Raw genomic sequence first — 25,886 nt, forward strand, 5'->3', positions numbered from 1 at the left:
TTCACATACGTCTGCTTATGTTTTCAGGTGCTGCTAAAGCTTCTTGAGGAGTACAATCTTTCCTATAATCCCTCTGCTTTTATGGCCATCTAGCTGATGGCAGACTGTAGCTGCTGTGTAGATGCTTGTTGTGACCCATTATTTAGCTCAGATTCTCATTTTAATCAGAGCTATTCTCAATAAGAAGAGATGTTCAGTCTCTGTTTTAGGGTTACAGAGACTGTTTTGAGTCTCATACTTGCTCCACTGAATAAATATGCCGTTAATTCTGCCCTCCCTGTCAGCAGTCTGTCAGTGGCACGACACAGCTTTATCCCTGGTAGCTAAGGGAATTTGGACAGTTCATCCTCTACTTCTTTAATTACAGAGTCGGTCTCCTTTCTGGGTCTCTTCACTAAAAACATGTAACACACAACCCATTCAGGCCATCAACATGTTAGCCTTAACCCTCATCATGAGTAACAGGACTAGAATCCAGCGTAATCATTTAAGCATCTACTAACCAGAGTTTTTTAAGGTGGGAAGGCCATGCAGGATTCTTGATGGCTGTCAGTCTTGCTTGGCCCATCTTCCTCAGCCACACCCTCAGTGCCTTTTTGTTGTGACATCACAGGTCCTAGCGTGTCAGGCTAGGGTCAGATGATCAATACAGCTCCAGAGAAACACTGCAAGCCAGATACAAACACAAACAGTTGGAATACTAGTCGCGTTAACACAATCTCATTGAAAATCCTGATTATTAACATCACACAACCAAAAATAGTATTTATAAATTTAGTACTGATGTAGCAGATTTGTACCATGGTGATTTTTGGTACAAACTCAAGTACAAGTTGCACTCAAGCGGATGGACCATTAGTCACGGACTGAGTCATGACTCAACAAATCAAATGTAGCAGATACAGTGAAGCACACCAGGCTCCCCAATGATAAAAGAGAGTGGTAAATTTGCCAACCCTGGAGGTTTATTAGCACATTATCAAAGTTACAATCCCAAATAATTCAAAGCAATTGAATTCCCAAATACAAAGATAAACTGTTTAAAGAGTCATAAAGAAATCAAAGCAGGCATGGTGTCCCATCAGGGCAAGTTCTCTATTATGTTAAAGTGGAGGAATTTGGAAATTGATGAGAAGTCAAGCAGAAAGTGTCTGCAAAGAAAACATTTAAAGGCAGAATCAAATAAAGATTCAGTCAGGTAAGTATGGAAGGATTTGCCCAAGAGTCCAACTCTTTAGGACATGAGCAAGGAAAAAGACTCTCCTCTTAAAAAAGTGGAAAAGGCATCTGATCTAACTAACTCAGTAAATGTACAATTAAATACTCTATTCCACGGTAATGTTCACTACATGCGATTCCCATAAAGGCAGCCAATCAGGTTCTAACACTCAAGGCATTCTTGGGATTCCCCCTTTTTGCTCAATGGACAGCACATATTTTTTTCCTGGGCACTGAAAATGAATGTTGCAATGCTCCTGTCACGCTTGTTGTGCGCCATAACCAGGGGACATTCCTTTAAGCACTTTTTACTTTTCTTTTTAGTGTGTCACAAATCACGCCATAATAACTCTGGCATATGTGTTATGTGCCTCCTATATTAGGATTCTCCATGCATGACTGTAGTCCCTAAATCCTTCTCTGCGGAGCACTCTGTGACAGCGACTGAATCAACCTAAAAGTCAACTCTTCTTGATACTGAATATTGCCATCTGCCAATGATAGGTGACAACATCTGAAGCAATTTCGGGATATCCTGCTATTCCTCTGTGCACATTGCTGTCCTTTTATGACGCTAAAATAATTTTAATGATGTGCTTATCTTTTTAAAGAATGTTGCTATGGGTTGGCACTTTATATTGTACTCTCTGTTTTTACAATGGGGTTTTCCTGATTTAATTGCTGCTCTGATCATTTATCATGGGTGCACTTGTTTGTTTAAGTTTTAATTAACTGTACACTAAAATACTCTACCACTCTATGAGAACGCAGTTTTTAATCTTTCCCATCTACCTCACGATGGAGTCCCTGTTGCCTGACCTTAAATGGATTTCTTGTAGAATGACACATTTTGGTCAGAATGTTCCTTTGTGCGGGTGTTGGGCTCATTAGTCAGCTCTCCAAGGAAGATAAACATGTACACAGAAACCAAAACAATAAAATAGATTTTATCAGCATAAACTAGTGCAGCTTGGCTCCAGAAAATGTAAAAAGTAAAAATACACAGTAGGCAGAAAAGCCTTGAAAATTAACATGAGCCATTTTAAATAGAGGCCTACGTTAATTATGGTCATTGTACATTGATGCAGATTAATGTAACTTGTGCAAAGCATAAAAGAAGGAAAAGAAACACCATCAGAACAAACAATTACTAATGTGATGACATAATCGGAAATTGCAAATACGAGCTTTGCCCCAATGATGACATTATTGGAGATCACATAACCTGCGATATGACCCACTAGAGAGACAAAAATGACATACTATCTGTCCCAGATGACTTTATGAAAAAGAAATGCCGCCATGACTGACCTTTGTACAGTGCGGTAAGAAACGCTGCTAAAGCATCAATATCCTGAACACTTCCTGCAATACACATAATAACGTCTGTCTGCGTCCAAGTGGTTACAAACATCTCGGAAAGGAGCCAGTAACTTATATTTTGAGACATTCTACCCAAAACATTTGAACAAGAGATGGGCCCAGGCCGGTAACTATCCCTTGCATATGTAAAAATCACTAACCTGGCATTTCTGCATGTATTTTGCCATATGGCATTTCTATTGACTGTATTAATACCACTGAGCGTTTAGGTCCTGTTTGGGCCCTTTGTTAGTCTAGTGCTGTGATGCTAAGGAAGGGTTTAAGTGTCCTCGTTGGTTTCTTGAGCACTTGTGTTTACCATAGTGTTTGTTGGTTCTAGCCTAGCCTAGTCTTTTTGTAGTCTTGGGTGCAGGGCTGGAGAACTCATTGGTTTTGAGACTGTATGACTATGCTGCCAGCAAAACATCCTACAAACCATTAATGCTCTTAGGATTCCCTCATTTACAGTGAAATAGAGCCCACACCAAAATCAAAAAAGATATTCTAGGGGTCCAAAGGCAAATTCACACAGAATTCTTCCTGTCCAGTCAACAGAGTCTCCCGGAGTGTGGCTGCTGAGAATTCCAGTACTCTGGGCACAGACAGATAAACCAGTTGACCACTCCAATCAAACAAAAAACAGATATATTTAATCATTTCACATATAAATGATTCCTTGCAAAACATACTTTACAAAACTATGTGATTCTACAATGTTTTCTATCTCTCTTTCTACAATTAAATGTATCTAAATGCATCAGTTTTGACTAATGCAAGTAGCCCAATGTGTTAGGACCAATATGAAAGACTGTAAAATGAGGGAATAGCACTTTGTACAATGTCACATTGGTCTTGGATGTAGTGTAAGAAGTATGGCTATGTGTCAACAGTGAGCATGGTCTGCTTATGTGTATGTGGAGACCTGAATATGTGTGACATAGTGAGTGACAGCTTTATGTGAGTGAATACAAGTATATGGTGTAATGTAATGTGGAAATACATGTAGTACCTTCCTTATGTGTGCACTTATCTGTTGTCCTTTGGAATAATCAGACCTGGACTTGGGGACCATCCTGACCTGTCCCTTGCAAAGCAATACACAACGTCACATAGTCTTGCTATGCAGCATGATGAAATCCTAGGTGCCATGGTCCCGATGTTGGTTAAGGGGCCATACAACACGATTGGCACATGTGTAGACCAACTATAACTAGTCTGGACATGAATAATAGACATCTTCCAGGGTGTGAAGTGACTTCAAATGGTCAGATTCCTGCTTAAAAACCTAGGTCTGTACCTAGGTTTAGGAGGTGTAAGAATTCCAACGCATTGCAAGCTTTGCGAGAAGCATCTGACAGATGTGTCAAACAAGGAAAATCTTGTGAATCTCACTGCGTCAGTTGCAAGTGAATTTTTTCCGGTGGCCACCCACTTTGCATACATTATTTTCTATGTGACTCAGCCAGATCCTGCACAGGTGCATTCAGCCAAATTTGTTGCATTATAAATATGGAGCTAACAGAGTGCAGCTGCTGCGTCAAAAAAAATGATGCAACAGTGGAGCAAGCTTCTTGTAAATATCTCGCTTATTTTGGCGGAATGTGTCACTGATGTCTTTCAGAGGTAACCATTTGCTGATAAGGATAGTCACACCATTTGCATCCATCTAGTTCTCTCTTTACTATTTCCCATAGCGCTCCAGGCACTATTAATTGGTGCTTTCCCTGCCACAATGTGACACAAGGGCACCCATCCCCAAAGCATATAATGACCCCAAACCCATTTTAATCATTTCTATGGGAGGCAAAAGCTTCAGCACTAATGCTTTTCTCTATTTCGTTGTCTCAGGAGGATCCTAATCCATATATCCATAGTAAGGCCATATGGCCGCCCCATGACAAACCCCATAACAATCTGTTATGTTTATGCCTTGAGTAAGTAGGATGGCGTTAGGCCACCAAATTTACCATGAAAGGTATATTCTACTCAGCCATCGCTGACGATGCTTCACAGACAAGGGCTCCCTCCTAAGCGACAGTCAATTAAAAGGTCCAGATAAAAACATTGATTCACTTCTGTCAACCTTTTCTGGCCTCATAACCATTCACTCTCGCCCTCGCTGTTCCCGAGTAATCTGACCTGTCCTGGCCTTTTCTTAGTTTCCATTCAGTTTATTTTCAGCAGCACCTTAATGCAAAACAGTTATTGATTCAGTAAGCCGTTTGTTGTGTGGTGCAGCAACAACACGTCATTTAGCATAAAACAAGGCCAGTGTTTGGTTGTCCACTAATTATAGTCGGCCAATCCGTGCCCCACCGAATTCGTGTTCGAAATAACTTTTGTAGATATTAAATAGCAGGGTGAGGATGAGGCGTGCGAGCCTAAACACACAAACGCACACAACATTCCCGGTAACCCTTTAATTGTGTGAAACCGTCATCCTAGTAGAACACCATGAATAAAACCGGCTGCCTATAGTTACCAGCCAAGATGTCACTCCCTGTTTCTCCCACCTTTCCACTAACAGAGTAACCTAATGTTGAAAGCAGAAGAGAAGTTAAAAAATGCATCATAACATCTTTCAAAGACAGTACAACATCTCAGTGGCCTTTGTCCCGGAATTGTCCGTTTTCTGTCATGATTTTTAGTTGCCAGAGGCTCCCATGGCAACCAGGGCAGCCTCTGCACGCACAGGCTCAGTCAGTAGTGTGTGATAAGCACTATGGTCATGTCCATTACGGGAGTAGCTCAGGGGACTGTACAAATATTTATAATGGAATCAGGGTGGCTATCTGCAGGTAGCTAGATGTTATCTCAAGGCCTGGTGTGAAGAAGTGAAGCGTCAGTGGCCTTTTGACTGGGAAGTGGGGGTGACAAGGGCTGCTCGAGGTCAGGGATAGTATCTAGTAAGTTAGGGGCGCTGCAGGGTTACCACTCTTACAGTCCTAGAATGTATTTCTGGAGGTGTTGCCCCACTCCTCACAAAGGCCGATCCAGCTCCTTCCAGAAAATAGGGTTGGTCTACTTCCGGAACCAGATCAGTCAAAAGTGAGGTCCCTGGAAAAATGCTTCTCTAGACTAGTGTGATTTCTTTTTAAAGTTCAGACAATTTCCTAAATACTGGTCTCAAGTTGTGGCCCCTAACAAAAAGCCAAGGGCAGGAAAAGGTCAATATTATCCATGAGCTCACACCATTTGAAATTCACGATGGAGCTCATCTTTTAGGCTTTTGCTGGCAGACAGAGAAAGGGGCTGGCTTGAACCAGTTGAGGTGTTTTGTAGCTGAGACTGAGGCATAAACGACCAAGATCTACAGGTTCGCACCTAGCACAATACAAATAGGGAAAAGGTTGAAGCTGAAAGGAAAATCGGTATGGTTGGTGAGCAGATGTTTAAAACTCAACCAAAACCTATAAGGCAGGATTACAGGTGTGAAGACAATCTGCAAGGCAGGGGAAGCAGCATTTTGTGCAGAACCACCTACTATGCATCCATTCACTCTGCACAGGAGCTCCTCTTGCCATGCATACCAAACCCACATGTAAAACAAGGGGGAAAGATGAGGACCCCAGTTACTGAGACTGCGCAGATGTTACAGGAGAGAGACAGCCAGGTCTCTCTGCTTCACGGGCACAGGTAAAAAGGCAGGTTTCTGCAACTAGAATCAGCTGCCATCCGCTTCACGTATGAGAAGACATTAGCCACAGTTGACTCCGGATGAAGCTACATTTTGAACAGAGCCAGTTATGTTGAATATCATTTAAGAACATGCAGCACTTCCTGTGGATTCGCAGATTGTCGAGTTCACTGGTTGAGATCAAATGGTAAGTATAAAAGGTTGAGCTAGTACAGCTCCCAGGGACGTACAGACTTTTGCACTGAGGATATTAAATCGTTATTTAGGGATACTTCTGGAGACACCACCTAATCTTCAGAGAGTGGTGGAGCCACAGAAGCCTAGGCCAACTTAACTGGAGATTGTGGGAACAGTACCTCATAGTCCACATAGAGCGCTGAGAAGGATAACTGAAAACTATTTATTTAGACCCTGGCAGGCGGTCTGCTGGGCCAGTCAGGCAGGGATCTCTGAGTAGTGCAGACTCCATGATCGTCTGCACTAATGCATGCGTCTCATTTGTGAGACACTTATGTTAACAAAAAAGGGCGTGGAGCCCACCTGTTGCTTACCATTTGTTGGCTTGCATGGCACTCTTCTTTACAGTCTCGTAATTTGTCACTGCAGGCCTGCCATCATTTCCGCTTCACTCTGTGGAGCAGGGACCAAGCACTGATTGATTCAGCTTAATCAGTGACCGTCCACTGCTCCTGAGGTGACCTAGGTACTATTTTGTTCTTTTTAACTTCTACTGCCCTGGAAACAGAAGGCATGTAACTGGCAAAAACATGCCCAGCAGGACAAACAAAATTGCTAAGTTTTATTTTCCATAGTTAACTTTCTTTTACTTTGCCAAGCCTTATTTTTTTTATCTTTGCACTTTATGTTTTTTTTGGTTTTTGCTTGAGGGCACTGATCTGAAATGATGATGATTATCTTGTTCTAAATATTGCAAAGCAACTTAATTTCTTTGTTATGTGTAATTTCTGAAACTATGTTTTAACACATAATCATGCAGTACACCCAATCCACCCCAGTCCAATCAACGACAATACACCCCACCATCAATCCACCCCCCTCAATCCAATTCATACCATACCAATCCACTCCACTTCAATCCACCCCACTCCAATCAAAACCACTCGCACGAGTCCAATCCACTCCAGTCCCCCCAACCCACCCTCTCAAATCTGTCTTTCTGCAATCCAAAACCATCTGTCCACTCCAATCCAAAACAATCTGCCCCACTCCAATTCAAAATAATCTGCCCCACTCCAATTCAAAATAATCTGCCCCACTCCAATCCAAAGCAATCTGTACCACTCCAAAACAATCTTCCCCATTCCACTCTGCCCCAATCCAATTCCAAACAATCAGCCCCACTCTAATCCAAAACAATCTGCCATGCTGCAATTTAAAATAATCTGCCCCATGCCAGTCCAAAACAATCTGCCCACTCCAATCTGCTCCACTCCAATCCAAAACACTCTACTCCACTCCAACCCAAAACATTTTGCCCAACTCCAATCCAAAACAATCTGCCCCACTCCAATCTGCCCCACTTCAATCCAAAACAATTTGCACCACTCCAATCCGTCCCCTCCATCCTGCTCCACTCCAGTCCAAAACAATCTGTATCACTCCAGTCTGCCCACTCAAATCCTAAACTATCCTCCCCACTCCAATCTAAAACAGTCTGCCCCACTACAATCTGCCCCACTCCTGTCTGAAACACTCTGCCCCACTGTACAACAATCTGCTCCATTCCAATCTTCCCCACTCCAATCCAATTTGCCCCACTCCAATCCAAAACAATCTGCCCCACTCCAGTCTAAAACAATGCGCCGCACTCCAATCCACATCAATATGCAGCACTCTAATCTGCTCCACAAGATTCCAAAACAATCTGCTCCGCTCCAACCCAAAACCATCTGTCCTACTCCAATGTGCCCCACTTCAATTTAAATCAATCTGCCCCACTCTAACCTGCCCCACTCCAATCCAGAACAATCTGCCACACTCCAATCTGCCCCATTCCAATTCAAAACAATGTACCCCACTCTAATTCAAAACAATGTGCCACACCACAGTATGCCGTACTCCAATTTGCCCCACTCTAATCTAAAACAATCTGCCCCACTCTAATCTTCCCCACTCCAACCTGCCCCAATCCAGTCTAAAGAAATCTGCCCCATTCCAATACAAAACAATCTGCCCCATTTGAGTTTGCCCACTCCAGTCTGCCCCACTCCAATCTGCCCCACCCCAATCTGCCCCACTCCTCTCCAAAACAATCTGCCCACTCTAATCCAAAACAATCTGCCCCATTCAAATCTGCCCCACTGATTCCAAAACAATCTGCTCCGCTCCAACCCAAAACAATATGCCCCACTCCAGTCTGACCCACTCCAATCCAAAACAATCTGCCCCACTCCAATTAAAAACAACCTGTCCCACTCCAATCTGCCCCACTTCAATTTAAAACAATCTGCCTCACTCCAATCAAGAACGATGTGCCCCACTCCAATTTGTTCTATGCCAATCCAAAGCAATGTGCCGCTCTCTAAACTCTCCCACTCTAACCTACCCCATTCCAGTCCAAAGCATCTGCCCCACTCCAGCCATAAAACAATCTGCCCCACTCCAGTCTGCCCACTCCAGTCTGCCCACTCCAGTCTGCCCACCCCAGTGTGCCCCACTCCAATCCAAAACAATCTGCCTACTCCAATCCAAAACAATCTGCCCCATTCTAGTCCAAAGCAATCTGCCCAACTCAAATCCAAAACAATCTGCCCCACTCCAATCCAGAATATCCTGTTACACTCTAATCTGCCTCATTGTAATCCTAAACAAACTGCCCCACCCCAATCTGCCATTTCCAATCCAAAACAATGAGCCCCGCTCCAACCCAAAATAATCTGCCCCACCCAAATCTGCCACTTTCCAATCCAGAACAATTAGCCATACTCCAATCCAAGACAATCCCCATTCCATTCCAAAACAGTCCGCCCTGCTCCAAAACAATCTGCCTCCCTCCAATCTGCCTCATTTCAGTCCAAAACAATCTGCCCATTCCAATCCCAAACAATCAATCCCACTCTAATTCAAAACAATCTGCCATGCTCCAATCTAAAATAATCGGCCCCACTCCAGACCAAAACAATCTGCCCCACTCCATTCCAAAACACTGTACTCCACTCCAGTCCAAAACAATCTCCCCCATTCCATTCTGAAACAACCCACCCTGCTCCGAAACAATTTGCCCCACTGCATTCTGCCCCAAACCATTGCAAAATAATCTCCCCCACTCCAATCTGCCCCACTTCAAGGCAAAACAATATGCACCACTCCAATCCGCCTGCTCCATTCTGCTCCACTCCAATCCAAAATAATCTATATCACTCCAGTCTGCCCATTCAAATCGAAAACAATCTACCCCACTCCAATCCAAAACAGTCGGCCCCACTGCAATCGGCCCCACTCCAATACAAAACTATCTGCCCCACTGTAAAACAATCTGCTCCACTCCAATCTTCCGCACTCCAATCCAATTTGCACCACTCGAGTCCAAAACATTCTGCCCCACTCCAGTCCAAAACAATCTGTCCCACTCCAGTCCAAATCAATATGCCCCACTCCAATCCAAAACAATATACACTACTCCAAAACAGTCTGCCCCACTCCAATCTGCCCCACTCCAATCCAATTTGCCCTACTCCAATCCGATACAATCTGCCCCACTCCAATCCAAAACAATTTGCCCCACTCCAATCTCCCCTACTCCAGTTCAAAACAACCTGCCTCACTCCAGTTTGCCCCACTCCAATCTGCCCCACTCCAATCCAAAACAATATGCACCACTCCAAACAAATCTGCCTCACTCTGACCTGCCCCAGTCCAAGCCAAAACAATCTGCCCGCTCCAATCCAAAACAATCTGCCCATTCCAATCCAAAACAATCTGCTCCACTCCAACCTAAAACAATACACCCACTCCAGTTTGTCCCACTCCAATCCAAAACAACCTGTTCCACTCCAATGTGCCCCACTTCAATTTAAAAGAATCTGCCCCACTCTAACCTGCCACTCTCCAATCCAAAACAATCTGCAACATTCCAATGCACCTCATTCCAATTCAAAACAATGTGCCTCACACTAATCCAAAACAATCTGCTCAGCTCTGTTCTTCCCCCCTTCAACCTGCCCCACTCCAGTCAAAAGAAATCTGCCCTACTCCAGTCTAAAACATTCTGCCCCATTCAAGTCTGCCCACTCCAGTCTGCCCCACTCCAATCTGGCCCACTCCAATCCTAAACAATCTGCCCACTCCAATCCAAGACACACTGATCCACTCTAATCTGCCCCAATGATTCCAAAACAATCTGCTCTACTCCATCCCAAAATGATATGCCACACTCAAGTCTGACTTACTCCACTCCAAAACAATCTGCCCACTCCAATCCAAAACAATCTGTCCCACTCCAGTTTGACCCACTTCAATTTAAAACAATCTGCCTCATTCCAATCCAGAACAATTTGCCACACTCCAATCTGCCCCATTCCAATTCAAAGCAATGTGCCCAACTCCAATCCAAAACAATCTGCTCCACTCCAATATGCCCCACTCCAATCGGTACCACTCCAATCCAAAGCAATCTGGCCCACTCCAATCCTAAACAATCTGCCCACTCCAATCCAAGACACACTGATCCACTCTAATCTGCCCCAATGATTCCAAAACAATCTGCTCTACTCCATCCCAAAATGATATGCCACACTCAAGTCTGACTTACTCCACTCCAAAACAATCTGCCCACTCCAATCCAAAACAATCTGTCCCACTCCAGTTTGACCCACTTCAATTTAAAACAATCTGCCTCATTCCAATCCAGAACAATTTGCCACACTCCAATCTGCCCCATTCCAATTCAAAGCAATGTGCCCAACTCCAATCCAAAACAATCTGCTCCACTCCAATATGCCCCACTCCAATCGGTACCACTCCAATCCAAAGCAATCTGCCCCACTCTAATCTTCCCCACTCCAACCTGCCCCACTCCAGTCCATAGCAATCTTCCACACTCCGTCCAAAACATAGCCCCTGTTTGAGTCTGCCCACTCCAGCATGCCCCACTCCAAGATGCCCCACCCCAATCTGCCCAACTCCAATCCAAAACAATCTGCCCACTCCAAACCAAAACAATCTGCCCGACTCCAATCCAAAACAATCTGCCCCACTCCACTCCAAAACAATCTGCCCCGCTCCAATCTGCCTCATTCCTATCCAAAACAATCTGCCCCACCTCAATCAGCCACTTTCCAATCCAAAACAATTAGCCCCGCTCCAATCCAAAACAATCTGTGCTACTCCAATCCAAGATCTACCCCACTCCAATGCTAAACAATCTGCCCAATCCTATCCAAAACAATCTGCCACACTAAAATCTACCCCACTCCAATCTGTCTCACTCCAATCCAAAACAATCTGTCCCACTACAATCTCTCCACTCCAATCCAAAACAATTCACCCCACTCCAATCTGCCCCACTCAAATCCAAAACATTCCACCTCACTCCAATCCACCCCACTCCAGTCCAGCCCCGGAAACCCAAGCCAATCCAAACCACCCACTCAGATCCATTCTATCCCAGTCCAATCCAATCCACTGCAACCAAATCCACCCTGCTCCAGTCCAATCCACCCACACCCAAGTCCAATCCATCCATTCCAATTCACCATAATCCATTCCACTGCACTCCAGTCCCATCCATCTTATTACACCCGACACCAGTCAACCCCACTCCAACCCACCTTAATCCACCCCACTCCACTCCACTCCAGGCCAATCCACCATAATCCACCCTACTCAAACCCACCTTACTCAAATCAATCCAGTCCCCCCATGCCAATCCACCAAATCAAATCTGCCCCACTCCAAAAATTGTACCCCACTTCAATCCAATCCACCCCACTCGGATCCACCCTGTTCCCAATCCATTTCACCCCAGTCTGATCAAGTCCAATCCACCCCACTCATTCCAATCCACCCAAATGCAATCCAGTTCTCTCCAATCCACCTCACCCCATGGCAATCCAATCCACCCCACTCCATTGCTCCCCACTCTAATCCACTCCACTTCAAACATTTCAGCCCACTCCAATCCCCCACAGCACTCCAATACACCCTACTTCAATCCACCCACTCCAGTCCAATCCACCCCAGTTCATCACAGCCCACCCCACTCAACTCCAATCCACACATCCCTACTCCAACCCAACTCACCTGACTTCAGTAGACCCCACCCCACCCCAATCCAACCCCCCACTCCTTTTCAATTCACCCCATTCCAATCCAGTCCACTGCAATCTAATCCAATATACCTCACTCTACTCTAATCCACCCCACCCCACCCCAGATCAGTCCTCCCCACTCAATCCAATTCATCCAGCCTGCCCCACTTTAGTCCCCCGCACCTCCCCACCACATTCCAGTCCACCTCACTCCAGACCAATCCACTCCACTCCAAACCAATCCACCCCATCCAGTCCACCACACTCCAATTGAATCCAATCTACCTTACTCTCTCCAATCTATCCCACCCCAGTTCAGTCCACCCCACTCACTCCAAACCATCCAACCTACACTTTGTAGTCCCCCAAACAACCCTACCCCACTCCAATCCACCTCACTTCAAACCAATCCACTCCACTCCAATCCACCCTATTCCATACCAATCCATCCCACTCCAGTCCAATCCACCCACTCAAAACTAATACTCTCCACTCCAATCCAATCCAATCCACCCCACTCCAAACCAGTCCACCTACTCCAAACCAATTCACTCCAATCCAATCCATCCACTCCACTCCACTCCACCCCACTCTAGACTAATCCACCCTACTGCAATCCAATATGCCTCGCCCTAGGCAAATACACCCTACTCCAATCCACCCCATTCCAATCCACTCCACACCCCTCCAGTCCAATCCAATCCACCCACCCCATTCCAGTCCATTCAACCTCACTCCAATCCACCCCACTCCATTTGAATCCAATCAACCTCACTCTACTCCAATCCACCTCACCCCAGTTCAGTCCACCCTACTCAATCCAATCCATCCAACCTACCCCACTGAAGTCTCCCACACCAACCCACCCCACTCAAAACCAATCCACTCCACTCCAATCCACCCCACCACACCCCACTCCAAACCAATCCACCCCACCACACCCCACTCCAAACCAATCCACCCCACCCCATCCCACTCCAATCCAATGCACCCCACTCCAGTCCAATTCACCCACTCCAAACCAATCCTCTCCACTCTAATCCAGTCCACCCTACTCCAAACCAGGCCACACACTCCAAACCAATTCACCCCACTCCACACCAATCCGTACCACTCCAGTCCAGTCCACCCCACTATAGTCTAATCCACCCACTGCAATCCAATACACCCACCCTAGGCAAATACACCCTACTCCAATCTACCCCATTCCAATCCAATCCACACCCCTCCAGTCCAATCCAATCCACTGACCCCACTCCAGTCCACCCCACGCCACCCTACTCCAAACTACCCCACTCAAAACCACCCCACTCTAATCCAATCACCCCCACTCCAATCTAATTCAGTCCACTTCACTCTATTCCAATCCACCCCACCCCAGTTCAGTCCACCCCACTCAATCAAATCCATCCCACCCCCACTCCAAACTCCCACCCCACTCCAATCCACCCGCTCCAAATCAATCCACTCCACTCCAATCCAATCCACTCCAGTCCAATCAACCCCACTCTAGTCCAATCCACCCCACTCTAGTCCAATCCACTCCAGTCCAATTCACCCCACTCCAATTCACCCCACCCTACTCTCATCCAATACACACCCCTCCAGTCCAATCCAGTCCAGTCCACCCAACTCCAGTCCAGCCCATCCCACTCCAAACCAACCACTCCAAACCACCCCACTCTAATCCAACCCATCCCAATCCAGTCCACCCTACCCCAGTCCTATCACTCTAACCCAATTCACCCACCCCAGTCGAATCCACCCCTCTCCAGTCCACTGCAATCCAATCCACCTCACTACATTTCAATCCACCCCACTCAAATGCAATCTACACCATCCTGTCCACCCACTCCAATCCACCCCACTCAATTCACTCCACTCTACCCCAATCCAGTCCACCCCATTCTACCCCAACCAAGACTACCCCACTCTACTCCAATCCAATCCACCCAACTACCTCAATCCACTCCAACCCACTCCAACGTATTCCACCTCACTCCACTCCACTACATGCCTCTCCACTCTATGACACTGCAGTCTACAACACTTTCTGCCATGGAACCACTGAACTCTACTCCCCTCTACTCTACTCTATGACACTCTACTCCCCCTACTCAACTCCAAGTCACTCTACACCAACATATCCACTCTACACTATGACACTCCACATCACCAATGTTTAACCATGCTGAACAAGAACCACACTGGTGTACAACATGGCAAAAACACATTGCCAAAGCCAATAGTTCTCGCAAAGGCGAGACCTATTGACTTTGCCAATGCTTGTTCCATCCGTGTCTGCCATGCCCAGCATGGAAGACACAGAGCGATCATCACTTTGATCTGATGGTGCTTTGGCAGATGGACAGCCTGGTAAGAAGTTTACAACTGTGGAGCCAGTAGCGACTGCCACTGTAAATCTGGCACTTTCTCTGACTCTCAATAAAGCAGTTGACTGTGATTTTGGTGGCGTGGGAGCAGTGCCGATCTACAGAGGTGCTCCTACTCTGCCAAATTCTAAATAAGGCCCTAAGTGTTAATGCTATAGAGAACAGAGAACATTCTGTCGTGGTCCTATGGAATCATGTGATATTGTATTACATCAGGAGACCACACTTGCCAGAGGCAACCTTGTCCTTAGTTGACCTTGAGGTCATGGAAGAGAGGAAAGCATTTTTGGTCCTTGTGTTCAGTGTATGGTGAGTAGTCGTCATTTTTTCTGCCCAGCCAATGGGTGTTTCTGTGGTCGAAGTCATCTGGAGAGTTGGTCTCCATGTTATGTGGAGTGCAGTGCTAAGGAAATGATTGACAAAACGCTGAAGCAGGAGGACTGGAAGTATGTCAGACATGTTTTTTTTTCTTCCAATGCTGACCAAGTTTGCAAGCTGCCATTGTGATGAAGCAGCGCGCTTGAGTAGCCTTAAATCTACTCCTATTCTAGATGGTCACCTTCCCTGCTGCCCGAAAGTCAATCTTTTTCCCTGTGATGTCTTTTCTTGCCTAGTCTAAATATGAGGAGGCTGGGTCAAAGAAGCAGCATTGCAACACATTCACTTCCGTTTTTGTTCGTTGCGCTCATTGCCATCTTTAAAGCATTCTCGACCCAGATTTTTGCTTCATTTTTTAGCATCAGCATTGTTGTTTTACTCTCCTTAGGAAGACCCTATGCTGGCACGGTAGCCTGATTTCATGGTGGTTTTGGTGCCTTGCTTGCCAGCCCCTATTAACTGCAAGTCATCTGTAATATTCAGACAAGAAATGCTAATGTTGACTTTTTCCTCCTAACTGCGGAGACCCCCTTAAGGAGTCACTTGACACCTTTCACATTTATATAAGTGCAGGGTGGCGCCCTGGCTACTGATTGCAATTCACAAAGGCATTTGCACATATGAGGATTTGTACTCTTGTGGTACTACTTTTTGTACTCATAAATGAAATTCACAAAGGTAAAGCATAGATCTACGCCTTTCTTATTTCTCATGCGTGCAAATCTAGACAAAGAGGAACGCAACACACACACAATAACCTGATAATTAGGTGTAAATGTAGATATATCTGCATGCCTTAGAATTACAATTCTAACTTAAAACATCTCCCAGTGGGACATAAATCCTATAAGATGTGGCACCACTAAGTGACTCAGTGCCTGTTGTTGCATTTGCCCTCCATTTTTTGCACGTTTTTATGCCTATGATGCATAGATATACATATGACAGGCAGAGAAATATTACATGCCTTAAGCGGTGTAAAATCTAAACTCTGGCTATAATGTTAATAACAGTAATATTATGGTAGTATTTTGAGTATTGCATGATCCCATCCTTCAATTTACCTGGTTAAGATGGGGTTGGAACCCATAATCCAGCTACTAGGCATAATTGTTTGCAGTTCCATTGTAAATTGTTTCCAGAGACAGAAGTATGCATGGTAATGGACATGCTAGTAGACATGTGATTTTACCTTCGGAAAATTACCTTTGTGATCCATGACTATATTGTTCAAGGAATCCCCCTTGTTGAAGGAGCTAATGATGATCTTGGCAAAGGTTGCCGATATCAACAAAACCAGCATTTCTAAGACTACAACCAAGTCATGAATCCAATCCATCACATTGTTGGTGTAATCTAAAGTCATAATAGAACTATTCTAAGATTGATCATCATGTTTTAACTAATATGCCCTGAATAATAGTGCAGGTAATTTAAAAAACAACCTGTTAAAAAATAAAGAAGTTCATTTCATAACACAAAAAATCATTTCACTTTCTACATTGATTTTATTTTTCAGAAGCACAGATACGTTGAAGTCTGTCTAAAAGCTTGGGAATCAGGTCCTTAAACATTGCCCAAAATACATGTGTACATCCTTAGGAAGGTGAAAAATACTGAATAAAACCAAAACGCTATGTTCAAAATCGATAAAAAAATCAATTAAAGTGCATTATAAACTTGAGAGGCCTGCTGAGGCAATGATCACAAACCATAGGAGAATTACATTACAATGAGGTGTTATGAGTCTCCATCTGGCATATCAAACTGTAGTGGGGATGTATAGGATGCCTTTTTATGAAACGTAAAAAGATATCTCAAGTGAAGATGCATTACAGTGTAAATGAAACATTATGAAATGCATAATATGTGAACGGTTGATAGGACTTGTATGTGTGACTTCTTGATATACTATATAGTTTTAAATAAAGTATTTTTGATGAAGATGGGCTGAGTACAACTTACATATGTGTTATGGACTGAAGGATTAGACACAAATTTGTGTTTTGCCTTAAATGAATAATGAGAGTGGTATCATTGTATACAAAATTAGATTTGAGGTGTCTAGATATTCTTGATTAGAGGGCTGACTCTCCAACAAGGGGCTTCTCCCACCTGCCACTTTAAATATAATTCTGTCCCAGCCTCTCTCTCCCTCTTTTATTTTACCCATTTTCACCTCCTCATTGAAGGTTACGTTCAACCCATATCTCTCCCTCTTTGTCCACATTCGTGCTATCCTCCGACATTCCCTTTTTTGTTGTACAATTTGCTGAACTTCATTTTTGGACTATTATCTTTCTAATGTCTTTATTTGTCTCAGATTCAAAATCTTTATTTTAATTCTTGCATTTCCTGCCCCCTCTATAATGATTACTGCTCATTTCTCACCTAAAACATTTTTCTTATGTATAGTTTTCTAATATGTCTATTGCTTTCCCTGCTCCAATGTTTATTACTGCTGTCTCTTTGTATTCTACCCACACTCTGCATTCTACACCACCAGAAATCTGATTGTCTACATCCTCTGGCAATGTCCTTGCTTTTTCTCATTCTTTTCTAACGATCCTAAACACTGGACCTTCTCTCTTTTAATTTCCGTTTTCCATAATCATCTCAAATCCAATTACATTTCACTTGCATTTCCCCACCATTTCTTTAACCAAGTATTTACCTTAATTTTGGTAATCAATTTTACTGATTGTGGTATCATATTATCGCTTCATTCAGTGTCATGACACTCTATGAAAAACAGTGAAATTAAATGAATGTGGTTAGCATAAATAAAGGCACAGCTAGAAGCTTGATTTCCCTGGTAAATGCTGCTGAGGACCACAGTTTCAATTAGTTAGCAGTCAGTTTTCATTCAAGAGTTATAATCCTTATGCCCAAGTGCATCTCTGTGGTGTACCCCTTGACTATTAAAACCACAATATGGAAGAAAGAATATAAAACATTAAGGCCCTCATTATGATATTGGTGGTAAAAACCGCCTACCACCACGGTGACAGCCGCCAAAAGACCATTGCCACGGCTCCCAGCCGTCCGCCATATTATGACCACAGCCGGATTTCCACCAGAAGGATGGCGGAAATCCGGCTGTGGCCATGCCGGCAGATGGCGGTAAGGTGGCGCTGCTACCACCAGCAGTGCCACGGCAGTAGACTGCCACCAGCCATATTATGAGAAATAATACGGCCTGGCGGTGTTCTCCTGGCAGGCCCTGCTGGTGGTAGCACCGCCCCATCCCATCTCCTGCCGGAGGGCCTCCTGGATCCAGGTAAGTCAGGTCTCCGACAGGGGAGGGAGGTGTTGTGTGTGTGTTTGTGGGTATGTGTTGCGTGTTGAATGCGTGTGTGCATGCATGGAGGTGTGAGTGCGTGTATGTTGTGTTATGTGAATGCGTGTCTACATGTATGTATGAAAGTGTGTGCGGATGTGTGTGTGAATGGATGTATGCATGCATGGATGCGTGTGGAATGGGTGTGTGTGTGTGTGAAGGGGGGCGTGAATGTATGGGGGGTGGAGGGGTCTACCTGAAGGGGAACGAGAGAGACCCCTATCAGTGACAGGGATGGAATTCCCTGTCACTGACAGTGCCTACCGCCATGGTTTTCGTGGCGGTAAAAAAAGCCACGGAAACCATGGCGGTAGGCGGGGTCATAATCCTGGAGGCGGAACAGTGACGGCCTCTAGGCTGGAGATAGATATCTCCAGCCCAGCAGCTGTTACCACCGTGGTGGTCGGAGTGGTACATTGGTGGGTTGGCTTCAGCCAACCGGCCGATGTCATAATATGGTGGTAAGTACAGCTTGCCTGTTGGCAGTACTTACCGCCATATTATCGCCAACTGCCGGGGTCGTAATGACCCCCTAAATATTGATAGGTTAATAAATCTACATATGTACCTACGCCACACGTATATCTTCATAGATATGGAGTTGGGAATAATACATCTATACTTACCTATAAGCATTCACCTATCAATATTTTGTCCTTTGATATTCCTTATTCAATATTCTTTTACCACAATATTGTTGGTGTTGATATTCAGTAGTACAACCATCTCTCTCTCTCTCTTTCTCTCTCATAAACCTATCCCCAATATTAATTAAGGCAAGTCCATCATAACAGGGCTCAAAAGAAACATAGAGGTTAGTACAGACTGGAGGTTGTGTTTTGTCTGAGAGATCACCAGCAGCTGGATTTGGTTTGGACCTAATTTGAAGACTATAACAGTGTTGAACTACTTTGCCAATACATACCTAAATTATTTTGTTTCATACCAGTGTAATGGGGAGTAATTCAGAGCTTGACATTAGTGCAAAATAGACATAAACATTGTGCACATTTTCAGACTGCTGCTGATCAGAAGATGATTCAAATTGTACTTACTCACATCAGCACGTTGACCTCTCTGTTTAATAAGCAGAGGACCAGTGTTCCCTCACCTGGGTTTTTCAGGACAGACATCAGACACACTTTTACTGGCTGGAACAATCACATTGGGAGTGGACTACACTGCCACTTGGCTCCAATCCTTGGCCCAGCATGACAATCCAACAAGATTCATAAGAGAAATTAATGCTCCCCATTCGAGGCAAAATCCTCCCATTTCCTAAATCCTCCTTTCCTACCGCCCCCAGATTTAGGAATTCCAAGCAGAATTCCAGCTAATAAATTCTCCTCCCTATATGGGGGTTAACTAATAACAGGCAGATATGTGTGCAGAGAAAAGGATGTTAATGCAAATTGTGGCCACCTGGAACCTCCACATATATATCTGCCTAACTTGTTATGGGATCAAAATGTAAAAAATGCCAAATGTGAAATCGGTGTAAATGCCATTTGTGCACATTTATTTGAGGTGGGGGTATGGCCATACCCTCACCCTCTTTTTTGTAAAAATAATCTTTCCTGGTGTTTAGTGGGCTTTCTGCCCTCCCTGGGGGGACAAAGTTGTTCTGCCCACTGGTGGGCAGATGGGGCAATTACCCCCGATCCACTCACTGGGTGGCAGAAAGCCTACTGGATGCCAGTGAATTAAAAACAAAATAGTGGGGTGGTGGGTACCAACCAGTATGGGCCTGGTTATGCCGCACCCCACCCCACCCGAAGGGGGTAACAGTCTTTCAGCTGTTCCCCACACACTGAAAATTCTTGTCCCAACGGCAAGCAAGAGGACGTTTGATTATTTTGGGTTTTGGCTTTACATTTGGGCCATGAGAGCTTGGCTAACTCTCAAAATCGTCCCACTTGGAATGGTGAAAACTGCACTTTTTGGAATTTGGGACACTGCCATGTAGAAAAATCCTAGACACATCTGAAAACTAAACATCTGGGTGAGTCCAGGGTGGTGTGCTTCACATGCACCTCGCACCATTTTCTTACCCACAATGTCCTGCAAACGTTCAACTTTGCTTGAAATTGCATGTTTTTCCCCACATTTTTGTGATGGAACCTCCTGGAATCTGCAGGAATCCCAAAAATTCCTACCACTGAGCATTGTCGCATCTATACCGATAACAATTCTGCCCTACTTGTCAGCCTAAAAGCTTTTTTTTTTAAACTGCTCTTTTGGACCCGCTTTGGTTCCCCTTCAATTTTGACATGTTTTTTACTCTTCCCCGTCACAGGCACTTGGCCCACTTACACAAGTGAGGTATAATTTTTATCAAGAGACTGAGGGGAACGTTAAATGGTATGAAAATTGTGCTGGTGCGGTTATCCCACACAGAAATTTGAGGTAAATGTGATTTTGTAGCTAAATTTGAGGTTTGCTGAGGATTCTAGGTAAGAAAACACTGGGGGATCAACACAATTCACACCTCCCTGGACTCCTTTGGGTGTCTAGTGTTCAGAAATGTCTGGGTTTGGTAGGTTTCCCCGGATGACTGCTGAGCCCAGGACAAAAATCTCAGGTGCCCCCATGCAAATACAGGTAGTTTTGTAATTGATAATTTTGATATATCCACAGTGTTTTTGGGCATGTCCTGTTGCGGGCACTAGGCCTACCCACAAGTGAGGTGCAATTTTTATTGGGAGATGTGGGAGAATGCTAGGAAGAAGAAGTTTATGGCTCCCCTCAGATTCCAGAACTTTGCAGCACTGAAATGTGATGAAAAAGTGTTTTTTGGCAAATTTTGAGGTTTGCTAAGAATTCTGGGTAACAGAACCTGGTAGGAGCACCACAAGTTACCTCGTCCTGGGTTCTCCTAGGTGTCTAGTTTTCAGAAATGTCCAGGTTTGCTAGGTTTCAGGTAGAGGCTGGGTGGAAGGAAATTTGTGGCTCCTCGCAGATTCCAGATCTTTCTATTACCGAAATGTGAGGAAAAAGTGGGTTTTTTTGGCCATATTTTGAGATTTGCAAAGGATACTGGGTAACAGAACCTGTTGAGAGCCCCACAAGTCACCCTATTCTGAATTTCCCTATGTGTCTAGTGTAAAAAAATGCTAGGTTTTCCCAGGTGCTGGATGAGCTAGCGGCTAAAATCCACTGGTAGGCACTTTCCAAAAACATGTCAGTTTTCAATGTAAAAATTTGATGTGTCCATGTTGCATTTTGGGACGTTTCCTGTCGTGGGCACTAGGCCTACCAACACAAGTGAGGTACCATTTTTATCATGAGCCTTGGTGGGATGCTGGGTGGAGGGAAATTTGTGACTCCTCACAGATTACAGATCTTTCTATCATCCGAAATGTGAGGGAAAAGTTTTTTTTTGTCAAACAGAACCTGGTGAAAGCCCCATCCTGGATTCCCCCAGGTGTCTAGTTTTAAAAAATGCACAGGTTTGGTAGGTTTCCCTAAGAGCCGGCTTAGCTAGAGGCCAAAATCCACAGCTAGGCACTTTCCAAAAAACACGTCAGATTTCAATGTAAAAATGTGACGTGTCCATGTTGCGTTTCCTGTCGTGGGCATTAGACCTTCCCACACAAGTGAAGTACCATTTTGATCAGGAGACTTGGGGGAACACAGAATAAAAGAACAAGTGTTATTGCCCCTTGTCTTTCCTAAATTGTTTCCTTCCAAATGTAAGACGGTGTGTACAAATGACATCTATTTGAGAAATGCCCTGTAATTCACATGCTAGTATGGGGACCCCGGAATTCAGAGATGTGCAGATAACCACTGCTTCTCAACACCTTATCTTATGCCCATTTTGGAAATACAAAGGTTTCCTTGGTACCTATTTTTCACTCTTTATATTTCGCCAAAGGAATTGCTGTATACCCATTATACAATGAAAACCCATTCCAAGGTGCAGCTAATTTATTGGCTCTGGGTATCTAGGGTGCTTGATGAACCTAAAAGCCCTATATATCCTCGCAACCAGAAGAGTCCAGCAGACGTAACGGTATATTGCTTTCAAAAATCTGCCATAGCTGGAAAAAGTTATAGAAGAAAACGTGGACGGAAATGTCTCTTTTTTTCACCTCAATTTTAATATTTTTTTTTTATTTACCTGTTACTTTGAAGGATCTACACAAATGACACCTTGCTGAATTCAGAATGTTGTCTACTTTTCAGAAATGTTTAGCTGTCTGGGATCCAACATTGGTTTTACACCCATTTCTGTCACTAACTGGAAGGAGACTGAAAGCACAAAAAAAAGTGAAAATGGGGTATGTCCCAGTAAAATCCCAAAATTGTGTTGAAAAATGCGGTTTTCTGATACAAGTCTGCCTGTTCCTGAAAGGTGGGAAGATTGTGATTTTAGCACCACAAACCCATTGTTGATGCCATTTTCGGGGCAAAAAACGAATGCTTTCTTCTGCAGCCCTTTTCCCATTTTTGTTCAGAAAAACTAATTTTTAGCTGTATTTTGGCTAATTTCTTGGTCTCCTCCAGAAGACCCCACAAATGCTGGATACCTCTAGAATTTGGCATGGGTAGCTTATGTGGACAAAACGTTATGAGGGCATAAGCGCAAACTATCCCAAATAGCCAAAAAAACTGCTTGGCACAGGAGGGGGAAAAAGACTGGCAGCGAAGGGGTTAATTAATAGTTTCTCCTTTACTCTTTTATTGTTTGTACACCTTATGAGGGAATCACTCAGGTTTTCAAATTGGCATGTTAAAGATAAACCTCTTAATGCTGCAACATAAAATGCAATATCTTCAACTGACTTTTGTACGCAGGCGATAAATATATGACGTCCAGTATTATATTTACCTTTTACACAAAACGTGTATCTAAGATTTGTAAGAATATTTCATAAACGTTGCTAGGTTGTCCATCTCCCATGCTCAAAGAAATTTCTGGAAGGTCCTCCTACAGTCTCCGCCCTTCAACACCAAGATGGTGAAGTAGAATTTCTTGTCTCCATACAGGCCCATATTTGTCAGCACCAATCGCCAACACGTAAGTGAGAAATATTTTTTCCATTGTTTCCATGGAATTGCTGGTTCCTCTGGAGTAGGAAGAAATGTAGGGGGCTGAGCCAAACCCTGATCAGCCATAGCAATATAGTATTGTTTATACAAGCAGTATATTTCACTTGTACAAACCTATAAAGGGAATGAGGAAGTTAGGAAACGTAATCTAATTAACCAAAATAATTAATTACCAGAACAAACTATAATGACAAACTACCATAATAAACTGTTGCACACAGAACATGTGGCTATTTATTATTCCGATTGAATAATTTGTTGAAATTGTCCTGTTCCCAATTAGAGTGCTGCAGCTAAGGTGCTCTCCTCAAATTCCCAATGCCGGGGACACTATGGCCCTCATTCTGACCTTGGCGGGCGGCGGAGGCCGACCGCCAAAGTCCCGCCGTCAGGTTACCGTTCCGCGGTCGAAAGACCGCGGCGGTAATTCTGACTTTCCCGCTGGGCTGGCGGGCGGTCGCCTTCAGACCGCCAGCCAGCCCAGCGGGAAAGAGGCTTCCACGATGAAGCCGGCTCGGAATCGAGCCGGCGGAGTGGAAGCTGTGCGACGGGTGCAGTTGCACCCGTCGTGTATTTCACTGTCTGCGCAGCAGACAGTGAAATACATTTAGGGGCCCTCTTACGGGGGCCCCTGCAATGCCCATGCCAGTGGCATGGGCACTGCAGGGGCCCCCAGGGGCCCCGCGACCCCCCCTACCGCCATCCGGATCTCGGCGGTCCGACCGCCGGGATCTGGATGGCGGTAGGGGGGGTCGGAATCCCCGCGGCGGTGCAGCAAGCTGCGCCGCCGCGGAGGATTCAATGGGGCCGCGGTACACTGGCGGGACCCCGCCAGTGGTGCCGGTCCGACCGCGGCTTTACCGCCGCGGTCGGAATCCCCATTGGAGCACCGCCGGCCTGTCGGCGGTGCTCCCGCGGTCCTCCGCCCGTCCGCCAGGGTCAGAATGACCACCTATTTGTTCTTCACTATAGAGTCATAGCTGCCAAGTTTCCCAGGTCCATGTGTGATGTGCTACTCCAGTCCAGGTTTTTTCCTTTCAATTCTGGGACTTGTAATCCTGTTTTATAATGGGATAAACAAGACTGCAAGTCCCAGAATTTAAAGGAAAAACCTGCACTGGAGCAGCACATCACAAGCTGGACCTGGGAAACCTGGCACGGCTGTAGAGTCATTGAGGGCACTCTGCACAATAAGAATATATCACTTGTCTCCTTTCAGGTAGAATGCAGAGCGTTGGACGCTTCCAGAGCTAAATGTGAAAAATCTTTATTATTATTGCTCTAACTTTGTACCTCACAGAGGTTGTTTGAGATTGCCAGAATCTGACCTGAGGCAGAGATTTCCTTGAATTTCATGTGAGAATGCATGTGACAGAGTTCAAACAGGCAAACGTTTATTTTTTTTAAGTAGACGATTGTTACAGCTCGAGCTTATGGACTTTCTACTGCTCTGCAGCTAGTGCTTATGAAGGCTTTCTACTGCAGTCAGATTTGTTAATATTTTATCTTGGACAAGTTACTGTCAAACTCACAAAGCGTTTTCCTCTGTAATCATATTTTTTTTTGTATTAGTCGTGGGTCGCAGAGGGGACGGGGTGGCGTGTGCAGAGGGGGGGACACACATTACATAAAAAAAATGTAAAAAAAAGACTTACCTCCGCTCCTCAGCTCTACCGTCTCGCTGCAGGCACAGGCTCCCTGCCTGCCCTGCGGCCAATCTTGACACTGCTCAGAGCAGCTTCAGGATTGGCTGGGAGCTGGGTTTATTATAGTTTTTGAGGAAAAGGTTTGCAGTTGCCGCTGCTGGCGGGAGGGGAGGAGGTGACGCTCCTCCGCCCTTATGGAGGAGCCTCCCCTGTTCTGTATGCTGGCACAAAACGAACAGCATCCAGTGTACTTCCAATTACAACAATCTGCTGCAGTAACTTGTAATAATTTATAACAAACTGTCACAGATGCTTACGCATGTCATTCTTTTAGTTCCTTTCAGAATAATATCTCATAAAGTGTATTCAGTATTGTTACCGGTTCCAATGAAAGCTCATTTCTTCAAGAAGGCTCAGAGAATATTATAATGTCCACATCCATGCTTTTTAATTTATATATATTTTTTCTTCTTTATTTACTTACATTAATATCCAGATGATAGTTGTTTATTATCTTTAATCCTGGGACGGAGGTGTACAGTATCTCTCCCCTGCACAGAGTTTCTTCACTCGTTGCCAGTTACCTAC

The 25,886-nt window shown here is 44.6% G+C and overlaps 1 long non-coding RNA gene across 1 annotated transcript in view; it reads right to left on the minus strand.

Moving 5' to 3' along the window:
• The window catches only part of LOC138283409 (uncharacterized), a 404,344-nt gene extending 378,924 nt beyond the window's left edge, over positions 1-25,420 (minus strand). The window contains exons 1-2 of the long non-coding RNA XR_011201240.1: positions 25,308-25,420; positions 504-665 (exon numbers count right to left, since the gene is read on the minus strand). This is a non-coding gene — a long non-coding RNA (uncharacterized lncRNA). The remainder of the gene's footprint in view (positions 1-503; positions 666-25,307) is intronic.
• Between the last annotated feature and the right edge of the window lie 466 nt (positions 25,421-25,886).

The sequence above is a fragment of the Pleurodeles waltl genome, chromosome 3_1, assembly GCF_031143425.1.
Source record: "Pleurodeles waltl isolate 20211129_DDA chromosome 3_1, aPleWal1.hap1.20221129, whole genome shotgun sequence".
NCBI lineage: Eukaryota > Metazoa > Chordata > Amphibia > Caudata > Salamandridae > Pleurodeles > Pleurodeles waltl.